Source organism: Lactuca virosa, chromosome 3 (genome assembly GCF_052849685.1).
Source record: "Lactuca virosa cultivar CGN04683 chromosome 3, Lactuca_virosa_CGN04683_v6, whole genome shotgun sequence".
Taxonomy (NCBI): Eukaryota; Viridiplantae; Streptophyta; class Magnoliopsida; order Asterales; family Asteraceae; genus Lactuca; species Lactuca virosa.
The window spans coordinates 17,189,175-17,202,136 of NC_136428.1; the positions used below are offsets into that span (position 1 = coordinate 17,189,175).

Sequence of the window (12,962 nt, forward strand, 5' to 3'; positions counted from 1 at the left end):
GTGAAACATAGTCTCGACCATATATAATTTAGATAATGAAACTTATTTATTCTAATTATGTACCACTTAATTTCTAAAGTACCCCACACTCGATTTTTACCAATTAAAGAGATTATGAGATGACAAATTGATCATTTTCCTAAAAATTCCTAAAAAGACATGAAAAGAAAATGCAAACCAAACTCGGGTTTCCTCCCGAGAAGCGCTTCTTTTTGATGGAGTCGTGAGCCGGACTCCGTGCCTCCTACGTTGAGCTGTCAGAGGAGTCCACCACCTGCACCTTCTGTTCTTTCCATCGCCTTTTGTACGCTTGAACTCGTCTAATGTACGCCTTATTTGAATTTTCTTTTTTAGCTTTTACTTCATCTATATCAAGTTTGCGTTTGATCCCTTTAGTCTTTAATTTTTCATCATTCTTATTAACCTCCATAGGAATCTTTTCTTCCTTCATCACTGGACTCGTCTCCTTGGAAGTAGCCTCGTCTTCATCACTCGTCAAATCATCGCTTTCCTCACTAATCAACGTTGTTGGTTTTGTGTAGGTTTCAATGAAGAACGGGATGGATGCTCTCGGTTTGGTACGTTTGACTTGATGAATTGTCTTAATTTCTTCCTCCATGAGCTTTTCTAATTCTTCAAGTTCATTTTCTTCATCAATATTGAACACCTCACCTTGAACATTTTCTCCTTGAAATCCGTCTTGTACTCCAAAAGTTTCCTCAACATCACCAACCCTCAAAGTAAGTTTGGATTCACGAACATCAACTAAAGCTATGGCTGTATTAAGCAAAGGGTGACCAAGAATAATTGGGACATTAACATCGTCCTTCATATCCATAACCACAAAGTCAACTGGGAAAACAAATTTCCCAATTTTAACAAGGATGTCTTCTACGATTCCCCTTGGTTGCGTCACCGAACGATTGGCCATGTGGATGGTCATCTTTGTAGCCTTCATTTTCTGAATATTCAGCTTTTGATTGAATGAATATAGCATCAAATTTATGCTGGCCCCAGAATCGGCTAAAACATAAGTCTTCAAGTTGTTTCCAAACTCACATGGAAGAGTGAGGCGTCCAGGATCTCCCATCTTCTTAGGTATGTTTCCTAATACCACTCTTGAACTTTGCTCACTAAGAACAACTTTAGAGTTCTTCTTTAATTGTTGACGAGTGTCTATAATATCTTGTAGGAACTTCGCGTATTCTGGAATTTTTGAAAGTGAATCGATAAAAGGGGTATTAATAGGAATACCCTTTATTTGTTGAATAAACTCCAGATGTTCCCTTTCCAGTGGACTGAGATGTGCTCGAGACGGAAACGGCAAAGGCGGTCGGTAAGCCGGAACGGATTCTGAATTTTTCTGTTCAGACCAAGCCCACGTCGTGAGTATGGCGGGCTCAGTCTGGTGTTTCAGCAACAATTTCGTTTTCGAGCTTCGACTTCTTTGGCTTTGGTCCGAATGGCTTTGGCTCCTCCTCTAGTGCTTCTAAGAACTTAGAGATGGCCTCTTCGTCAGTATCAATCATCATAACATGGGAATTAGTCTTCTTTTCGGGAAATTGGGGAGATAATCTCTCATTCACCAAAGTAGTAAGTTGACCAAGTTGAGCTTCAAGGTTGTGGATGGAGGCTTGCTGATTCCTTAATGATGTTTGTTGGTCAATCATCATTGCTTGCTGATTTTTCATCATCGTTTGATGCTCCTTTATCATTATTATTTGATCCTTCAATGCCGCATCCGTATCATCATGTCTTTTCTCTGAAGCTTCCATGAAACGAACTAACATGGTCTCCAGACCAGCTTTCTTCTCAGCTGGTGGTTGCTCCTTTTGGTAGAAACCCTGGCCAGTCTGTTTGTATTTTTCCTCCTTCTGCTTTTCGTACTCATCGTATGGCAGCCACTCCTTCTTTGGCTTTCTCCAATCTTCATCATATTTGTCCCCACTCGAGTAACATACTTGAGCCTTCTTGTTCCCATACTCATCCAAATGGAAATCTCTAGTCAAGTGTGGACCATTGCATTTCTCACAACCAACTCTTATTGCATGAATTGATTGGTCCATTTGGGTCAATCTCCGGTCCATATTATTCAACATCGCCATCATAGCAGCCATCTCTTTAAAATGCGCACCTCCACTACCTTTTACTCCATCTTGTCTTGGGTTGTGGTACTCACGAGAGTGTTTTGCGAATTCTTCAACTCCTTGACCTCCCTTGGATTTTTCTTTGTCAGTGGCCCTTGAGAATCAAGGAGTTGCCTTGTCATAACATTGACCCCATCATAGAAAATAGACATCTCTTGTTGAACATTAAGATCATGTTGAGGACAATTCCTTAACAATCATTTGTAACGCTCCCATGCCTCGTATAATGACTCCCCCGGTTGTTGCTCAAAGTTGGCTATTGCCTTCTTGAGTTTAGCTATCTTGGATGGTGGGCAAAATTGGTCCAAAATTTGTTCGCGCATCTGAGCCCAAGTAGTGATTGTACCAGGTGGAAGTGCTTTTAACCAATCTTTAGCAGCTCCCATAAAAGTAACGGGAAGCATCCTTAGCAAGATGGTATTTTTATTAACATTTGGGACATTGAAATAATCCACAATGTCATTGAACTCATCTAGATGCTTAAAAGCATCCTCATGATCCTTTCCATAAAATGGGATATCCTTTAGTGCAGTATGGATGTGTCCCTTCAACTCGAATGTGGCAGTGGCAGGAATCGCGGGTTGTACTAATCCTGGACCAACATCTTCTCGAATACGCTTCATATAAGCTCCCATTGACATTTCTTCAATGTTCGCCATTTCGTTGCTTGGCTCGTCTTCAAGTTCGCTCGTATATAGTCCAAACTCGTTCTCGGACTCGTATTCATATTCGTTTGGGATAGGTATTTGATCTAAGCTTTCAATATTGCTCTTGTCCTTTGAAGATGAACTCGATTCTCCCGTTTTCTTCCCCGAATTCTTTGAGAACACTGACTTGAACTCTTGTAAGGGTGTCTTATTTGGTGTTTGATCGTCTTTCATGTTCTTATCCTTCTTGTTATGAAGGGTCGACTCTGGATCTTCAAGTGGTGGCACCAAAGGTGTTTTGGAACCTCTGGTCATATACTCCTGCAAAATAGACAAAATAAAAACGTAAAACTGAACAAAAACTAAATAAAAATTTCCTATAGACTGGCCACCACGACGTGGTATGGGCTACCACCTCGTGTTGTCGCAGAAAACTAATAGAAAAGAAAAACGAATAAAATCTAAAAATTAATGAACTCACGTCGTGAGCTTAAGGCTCACGTCGTGAGTCTAGTACTGAAAATAAATCCTGAGCTGAAAAAGTAACTTTTTGCAGGTTTTACCCCACAAAAAGGATCGATCAACCTAAAGCAAATAAATCAACTAACAATTAAGTCGTTCCCTGGCAACGGCGCCAAAAACTTGATGCGTGCAAATAGCTACACCTAATTTTAAATTTATAACCTAACTACCTTAACTAACTAATTGCACCTAGGCAGTGTACCTAGTCAAATTATAGAATAGTCGGGTAAGTCAGGTGTCGATCACAGGGAACAGTTTTGACTAATTAATTTATCTACTACTAAATTAACCTAATTATTAACAAAGAAAAGTGTTTTATCTAATTTTGCAAGTTTAGATGAACTTAATTCTTAATACAAACTTCAGTCAATTATTAAAACACTTCTGTTAGTTTGAATCCACTTTCCCTCAATGGTTTATAATTTAACTTATGACAATTACTGTTGGTACCAATTAAGATAGTATTAGCAATTTAGTTCTAAATCTACTAACATTAATTAATTCATGTATGAGTTCTCTAGCACAGCCTAATTCAATGATCCAATTGCTTATCTAAGATTGGTTTGATCTTAGCTCTAATAAACTAGTGTTCACTGAATTATTAGGTATTCATATTCATGCAGCTTCATATTCACTAACTACACAGAATAAGAATTTAAAGCAATTAATTATCAAACAAACATGCTAGGTAAAATCAATCCAACACAAGTCTTAACCAATTAGTAAATCAAAGCTAAAGTAAATACACCATGAGTTCCAGCTTCATCTAGCTAACAGAAGCAGCTAGATTTAGCTGGACATCCTAGCAACTAAGCAAACAAAATCCATAATCAAAAACATATTTAAATGTACCAAATTATGAATCAAATTATGAACTTCTTCTCCCTTGGTGTTGAAAGCCAATTCCAAACTTCTTCTTCTTCTGAAAATCGTCTCCAGGAACCCTCCAAGGCAGCCAAAAAGTCCCCCTTCAATCGTAATGATCTCAGGTTTTTATAATAATCTCGAAATTTGAGTTTCACGTCGTGAATGACATCTTCACGTCGTGACTTCGGAGAAATCCTTATCGGGCAAGGATTTTACTTCGCGAATACTTATCTTCTAGAATACTTATCTTCCAGAATACTCATGCCACGTCGTGGCCTTCTAGTTCACGTCGTGATTTGAGCTGAATTCGTGGGTTTCTTCTACTTTTGTACTCCAGGTCTCCAAAGTTCCATGTTTTGTCATTTTTGGTCCCTTTCTTCGACAATGCTTCAATTTGGCTGCAAAATATAATTTAAGCTTATAAGTATCAATATTCTATGCAAATAACCAAATTATTAGTAAAAATGTAAATAAATATTGCCTAAAAATATGTATAAATATGGTAATATCAATCACCCCCACCCCCACCTATCACCACCACCCATCACCCCCACCCACCCACACCACCACCCCCACCCCTCACCACAAAAACCTCCCACCCACCTCTAACACCCATCACTACCACATAACCACCACCCACAATTATGACCACTACCCGCCACTACCACCACCCACCACCCGTCTCCACCCCCCACCACCACAACCCGCCACCATCACCCCCACCCACCACCCGTCTCCACCCCCCACCACCACAACCCGCCACCATCACCCCCACTCACCACCCACCAAAATCACCAACCACCACCCACCACCATTCATCACCACTACCTACCTCCACCACCCATCACAACCACCCGCCACCACCACTCCACCCATCACCCAACGAAACCACCATACACCATCATCACCCGTCACCACCACCATTCTTCGTGTGAGCTCCGATTTAATCCATTTCTATATCTAGTTTTCATACCCGTCACCACCACCATTCTTCGTGTGAGCTCCGATTTAATCCATTTCTATATCTAGTTTTCACTTTCATTTTTGTGCCCGACTCTCCTTCGTGTGAGCTCCGATCTAAACCCTATCCATCAATGACGTCTTCTCAAACTATTCATCAAGTTTCTAAACCTGCATCAAAGAAGAAATCTTCAAAGGGTTCTGCATCATCTTCCTCAACTGAGTTGATACTCAGAGAAACCACTCAGCTCTTTTCACTTGATCCAATGGATTATGATGAATCCATCCGTATCATGATCGATTTCATCTCCCATCATCCTATAGAAGTTTCTCTCACCAAAATCCCCAACCCTAAACTTCCTCTTCGCATTCTTCACAAAGCCTTTGAAAGAACCAAGACCGAAAAAGATGTACTGGAAGTAAAAATCGTTGATGACAAACTCGTTCCTCTCTACAAGAACACCTTCCTCAAGGCAATCGGTATTCCAGAAAACCCAAGCGTTTTCGTGTTCAAGAAACCAAGACTGAAGAGTGGCAGACATTTCTCAATCAAATCAGGTATAATGGGGAATTCAAGGCAAAGGAGTTCAACAGGTCTACTGTTCCTGGCCTTTGGACCGTTTTGATGCACCTCATCCTTCGAGGATTGTCCGGTAAGCATGGTGATACATACACCATGAGCAAGTACTGGTTGTACGTTGTGTACAATATCTTTTCCGGAAGAAACAACGATGTTGATCTGACCGAGGTGCTCTGGCAGGACTTTCGGAAGTTTGCCATCAAGAGGAAGTCGAACGAGATCTTAAGTTTGAGATTCTGGGCTCTGACGCTTCAACAGTTGTACGATGAAATATTAGAAGCCATTCCTCTAAACTCCGATCTCAAAGAGGTATATTGTTCCTTTAAAGCTATAAAAATTATAGGATTCCTAACCAATCTGCCTTCGGACCTTTTCGTCGCTTGCCAGAACACATATTGGTTGCAGTTCCATCTGACTCACATTATCTCAAGCATCATATTGAGACTTTGGTTGTGTATGACCCTACACAATCTACCTCAGTCTCGGATGATCAGCCTTCGAATGAGAACAAACAAGTTTCTACTAGTGGCCGTAAGAATAAAATGGCAAAACGAAAGGCCTCTCCCTCACAAGTTAGAACAAAAAAGAAAACCAAAGCCAGTGGATCCTCTCAACATGATTCATAGATTGGCATTCGATCTGACTCTGGATCACCGCCTACCACTCATGGTAAGTATAGTGAGAAGACTCACCTTGTAAGCTAGCAAGTAAAAGTCTCGTACTCGGAAATCTCGAACTAGCCTCCGCCTAACACATAAGATAATCATCTCTAATTAATACTCTACTTATACTCAAATATACCAAAGGTTGTTCTCTACTTCTCACTAACTCTTGGAATGGGTAAAAGACCATTTTAACCCTCCATGGTCTCCATTACTCATTTTGACCAAACCCTAAAGTCAACAGAAGTCAACCCGAGTCAACAGTCCAAGATTGACCCGATTCGCCGAGTGCATCTATGTAACTCGTCGAGTCTACCTGTTTTTCTCAGAAGTCTCATGAAAGGTCCAACTCAGCTCGTCGAGTTGACCCACAAATCGTCGAGCTTCCGCATGATCAAGCTCATCGGGACAAACCTAACCGACTCGTCGAGTCAGGACATGGACTCGGCGAGTCTCTTCGATCTGAATTCTCGTTCAGATGTTTTAAGGCAGATCTATCACTCCAAACACTAGATATACCATCTTAAGGCTCGATTGTCACGTAAAGCTTCGATCTTTACGTTCATGCATGGTGGTTTTGCTCCAATCTCCCAATACATGTTCTCACAAGGTGTTAAACACCATACGCCTCATATGGATGAATAAAGTTGGGACCTTTGGGCTCTAGGGACCTCACAAGGTCCAGATCTGAGGTTTAAACCTCTTGATAACTTAGTATGCTCAAAGTCCCAAATAAAATGTGATGAAAACCCTAATTTCTCAAACTCATGAGATCCAACCAAATAATGGGGAAAGGTTCAAGCTTTTTACCTTCCTCTTGAAGCTCTAGACGAAATGGCCTGAACCCCAACAGCTCCTTCTTGTTTCTTGCTGAACAAACTCCTCTTCCTCCTCAAAGATGCACTAAAAACCTTCAAGGTTAGCTTGGAGACTCTCTTAGCTCACTACACTCATTTAGGGCTTCACAGAGTAGGGTTAAGCAGCCAGTGAGCCGCAAATGAGGCTATAAGTGTCCTTATATAGGCCCCAAACCCGGGGATTTAGGGTTTCTCTTCACAACGTCTACTCGGCGAGTCGACTCTTTAACTCGTCGAGTAGATCATTAATCCCACGTGACACATCGCGACTCTACTCGACGAGTTGTAGCACCAACTCGTCGAGTTGCTCAATAGTCCTCAAAAATAAATAAATAGATAATATACCTGGAATTCCGGATGTTACAATTCTCCCCCACTAGGATCAGACTTCTCCCTAGAAGTCATGCTCTGGAAATAGCTCTGGGTACTGCTCTCGCATCTCAGATTCCGACTCCCAAGTCAACTCGGACCCTCTCTGATGTTGTCACTGGACCTGAACCAGGGGCACCTCTTTGTTCCTCAGAACCTTCACCTTTCGATCCAAGATTGCAATCGGCTTTTCAATATAATTCAGGCTCACATCCACCTGAATGTCCTATAATGGAACCACTGCCGTCTCATCGGCTACACACTTCCTCAGCTGAGACACGCGGAAGGTGATATGAATCTGACTCAACTCTACAGGTAGCTCCAACCGGTATGCTACCTTTCCCACTCTGGCGGTCACTCTGAAAGGACCGATGTATCGGGGCCCCATCTTGCCCCGTTTCCTGAATCGGATCACCCCTTTCCATGGGGATACCTTCAGGAGGACAAAGTCTCCAACTTGGAACTCTAGCTCGGAACGTCGCCGATCTACGTAACTCTTCTGGCGACTCTAGGCTGTCAGTAACCTCTGTCTGACCTGCTAAACCTGCTCAGTCATCTTCAGCACTATCTCAGTGCCACCCATCACTCTCTGCCCCACCTCTCCCCAGAAACTGGGAGTCCGACACCTTCTCCCGTACAGAAGCTCAAAGGGAGGCATACCAAAACTCGAATGATGGCTGTTGTTGTAAGAAACCCAGCCAGGGGTAAGTAAGTGTCCCAACTTCCTCCGAAATCCATAACACATGCACGCAGCATGTCCTCAAGCGTCTGAATTGTCCGCTCGCTCTGCCCATATGTCTGCGGATGGTATGCGGTACGAAAATGTAACCGGGGACCCAACTCCTCATGAAATTTCTTCCAGAACCTGGAAGTAAAGCGCACATATCGATCTGACACTATCGAGGGCTGGCAATCCATGCCGAGCTACCACCTCTCTCACATAAATCTCGGCTAGTTTCTCTGCAGAAGAACTCTCACTGATAGCGAGGAAGTGAGCTCTCTTCGTCAGCCGGTCCACAATCACCCAAATCGCGTCAACTCCACGTGCAGTCCTCGGTAACTTGGTGATAATGTCCATAGAGATCTGCTCCCACTTCCACTGGGGAATCTCCAGAGGCTGTAATGGACCATGTGGACGCTGGTGATCTGCCTTGACCCGACGGCAGGTCAGGCACCTCTCAACTACCCATACAACATCCCTCTTCATACAGGGCCACCAGTAATCTCTCTTCAGGTCCAAATACATATTCGTGGCCCCGGGATGGATCGAGAATCTCGACCTATGCGCCTCCTCCATCAGTGTACACCGCGCTCCGCCCGTATTGGGCACCCAAATCCGCCATCGGAAAGTCATAAGCCCACGAATATCCATCTCAAACTCAAACACCTGCCCAATCACCCGCTCCCTCTTGCTGTTCTCCGGTCTCACGGCCTCCACCTGGGCCTCTCGAATGGTATCTAAGACTGGAGTCATCACCGTCATCCTCATACACACATCTTGGATCGGAGCGCTCTCGGCTCTACGACTCAGGGCGTCGGCTACCACATTATCCTTGCCAAAATGATACATGATCTCACAGTCATAGTCTTTCACCACATCTAACCACCTCCTCTGTCTCATATTCAGGTTGGGCTGATCTATGAGATACTTCAGGCTCTTGTGGTCCGTGTTTATGGTACACCGAACACCGTAAAGATAGTGGCGCCAATTCTCGAGGGCGAACACCACCGCCCTAACTCCAAATCATGGGTGGGATACCTCGGCTCATGAGGCTTCAGCTGCCTCGACGCATATGCTATCACGTGACCCCTCTGCATCAACACTTCATCCATCCCTCTGATAGACGCATCGCAATAGACTACAAAGTCCTCCACTCCCTCCGGAAGGGCTAACACCGGAGCTTCGCACAACCTCTGGCGAAGAGTCTCGAATGATGCCTACTGTTCAGGCCCCCAAACAAAAGTAACACACTTCCGAGTCAATCTGGTGAGAGGAACTGAAATCTTGGAGAAATCCCTGATAAATCTTCGATAGTAGCCAAAAATTCCCAGAAAACTCCTGATCTCGAATGGGGATCTCGGCACCTCCCATCGCATAACCGCCTCAATCTTGGTCGGATCGACCAATATCCCATTCTGATTAATGAGATGTCCCAGGAACTGGACCTCTCGTAACCAGAAATCACACTTGGAGAATTTGGCATACAGCCTCTCCGACCTCAAAACTCCAAGAACCTCTCGCAGATGCTCCTCATGCTGCTCTCTGGATCTCGAATATACTAAGAATCGTCGATGAACACGATCACCGACCGGTCCAACATAGGCCTGCACACCCGGTTCATGAGATCCATGAATGTCGCCGGTGCGTTAGTGAGCCCGAAAGGCATCACCACAAACTTTTAATGCCCATAACGAGTTCTAAAGGCCGTCTTCTGAATCTCCTCCTCGCATACTCTCATATGGTGATATCCGGATCTCAAATCAATCTTGAAAAACCAAGATGCCCCCTGCAACTGATTGAATAAATCGTTGATCCTCAGAAGTGGATAACGGTTCTTGACCGTCAACTTGTTCAACTCCCGGTAATCGATGCACATCTGGTGCGAACCATCCTTTTTCTTGACAAAAAGGATCAGCGCTCCCCACGGCGAGCTACTCGGTCGAATAAATCCCTTCCCCAACAGCTCCTGAAGATGTGAGGATAACTCCTCCATCTCTGGTGGCGCAAGGCGATAAGGTGCCTTGGCAATAGGTGCCGCCCCCGGAACCAAATCAATCCGGAACTCCGCTTGCCTCTCGGGAGGCACACCCGTCAACTCCTCGGGGAAAACATCCGGAAACTCGCACACTATCGGAACCTCGACGGTAGAACTCGGCCTCTCTGACACAATCCGCATATCCATCACGTACGCCAGGAAGCCCATACAACCCTGCTGTAAACTCTGCCTCGCCCTGGCAGCAGAGCAGAAAGCTGACCTAGATCTGGTACCCTCGCCATATACTGTAAGCACTCCCCCACTAGGGTCTCGTATAGTCACCATTTGACGCTCGTAATCGATCACTGCTACAAAACGGCTCAACCAATCCATGCCCACGATGACACATACATCACCCATTGCGATCGATACCAGGTCAATCAGAAAATCGACACCAAAAATCTTCAGCACACATCCTCGGAATACATCAGTAGACAAAACTACTTGCTCATTAGCTATGGAAACCCTCAGAGGTCGACTCAACGCCTCCCGTCGGATACTGATGTGACGACTAAAAGCTAAAGACAAGAAGGATCGACTCGCACCCGAGTCAAATAACACCAAAGCAGGTACGGAATTCACAAGAAATGTACCTAAATACAACACAGAATAAGCATAATAAATCATAGAATAAATAATAAGGAAATACGTACCAGCCACGATATCAGGTGCTGTGCGGACCTCTTCCGCTGTCAGCTAAAAAGCTCTCCCACGAGCCCTCGGAACCTCGGCCTTCACCGGCCGAACATCAGTAGCACGCAGAGCAGCAGGAGTGGAACCCTGGGTTGATCCCTGAACAAGCTGAGGGCACTCGGCCTTCCGATGGCCGATCTGATTGCAGTGAAAACAGATTACAAATCCCTTGGGGCAATCCTTCGCCATATGCCCCTCCTTACCACATTTGTAGCAAATCCCCGCCCGACAAGATCCCTCATGACTCTTGTCGCACTTGCCACAAGTGCGGCCCTTCTGGCCTCCTGATATCGAATCAGCGGGCTTAGCCCGCTTGGCTGCCGACTGCGACTGTGCCGGCCGCCGGTCTCTCCCCTGAGACTCCGCATCCTCCGTGGCCTGAGTCTCCAGCTCGATCTCCCTCCTCCTGGCATTTTCCCGAAGCTCAACAAATGTCTGATAAGACGAGTTCGCCACGAACTCTCGTATATCCCTCCTCATAATTCTCAAATACCGGCTCATGCGTGCCTGCTCAGTCGACACATGCTCAGGACGGAACAACGCCCTCTCGAGAAACATCCGCGTAATCACAGTCACCGACTTTGTCTTCTTTCCTGAGAGACAGAATTTCCTGGGCCAACCGTTCCCTCTCCACTGGGGGAACATACTCATCTCGGAACATCACAATAAACCTCTCCCAAGTCACACCAGAATGCTCAACAGGAGTAAAACTGTCTGTCGCAAACTTCCACCAGTCCTTCGCTCCCAAGCGAAGCTGGTTTAGCGCGAACCGTACCCTCAAATGCTCAGGGCAAGAACAAGTGTAGAAACACCCCTCGATATCAGATATCCACCTCATCGCAGCAATCAGATCCCGAGCCCCATCAAACTCTGATAGCTTTGTGTTGTTGAATTCCCGGTACATCAACGAGTTACCTCCCTGTGGTCTGGCAGCAGCAACAGCTGCGGTGGCTGCAGCAGCAACGGCCTCAGTAACAGCGGCATACCGCTCATCAAAAGTCTCAATCAAAGTGGTCTTAGTAGACCCGAACATCTCAGGAATCTCCGCTCGAATAGCTACAGCCACCTCCTCGTGAATCATCCTATGAATCTCATCATTACTAGTCCCACTGCTCTCGGGGATGTGGCGTGTACCCACCATGATGTCTCTGAAACACAACACAATATCATCAGAGACTCGCTCGAGCATACACACACTCGATCACTCATCCCTACTCGTTCCTTAGCATCCTAAGGATTCTTACTTGGGTTGCATACAGATCCTGTGCTTTCAGTAGTACCGGCCTAATACTACCTTCCACACCAACTTGTAGTCATCCCAAGTCCTCCTCCTAGGACCCCTGATCACTATTACTCTATCTCTCACGAATAACAGACTACCCTCTCAGAGGATCCCTCATATACTCATCTAGATATCTCCCCTAGATTATTCCTTGACTCAAGACTTTTTCTCTCTAAGTGATCCTGCTAGATACTCTCACTCAGTACATACTCAAAGCATATGACAGATAGCACGACTACTAAGCTAAGGCATCACAAATTAGGCATCTCTAGCCCTAAAATATGAAATACCTAGCCTATCCTCTAGCATGCATTACTAATATCTCATAAATATCTCATAACACAATTAAATAAGGGTATTTTGGGAAATCACCGTTTGGGCTCTGGCTGATTGTACACACCGCTTCGACTCGTTTTCTCTTAAAAACCCTTGCTCGGTTTTATAAAAATCATTTCTTTTGAAACATTTTTCTCAAATCCTCAGTTTGAGTTCAGACATACCCGAAGGTGCATCCGAATCCCTCAAACCAAGGCTCTAATACCAACTTGTAACACCGCAAATTTTCAAACAATTTTTTTTCATTTAAAAACCCAAATATCTCATTTCAAAATCACAAATTC

At 44.6% G+C, this 12,962-nt stretch overlaps 1 non-coding gene across 1 annotated transcript; it reads left to right on the forward strand.

The window, feature by feature from the left end:
• The first annotated feature begins 2,315 nt into the window (after window positions 1-2,315).
• LOC145168264 (small nucleolar RNA R71) lies at window positions 2,316-2,422 on the forward strand. Its single transcript, XR_013741831.1, has one exon. It is a non-coding gene; the product is annotated as a small nucleolar RNA R71 (small nucleolar RNA).
• Window positions 2,423-12,962: the final 10,540 nt, after the last annotated feature.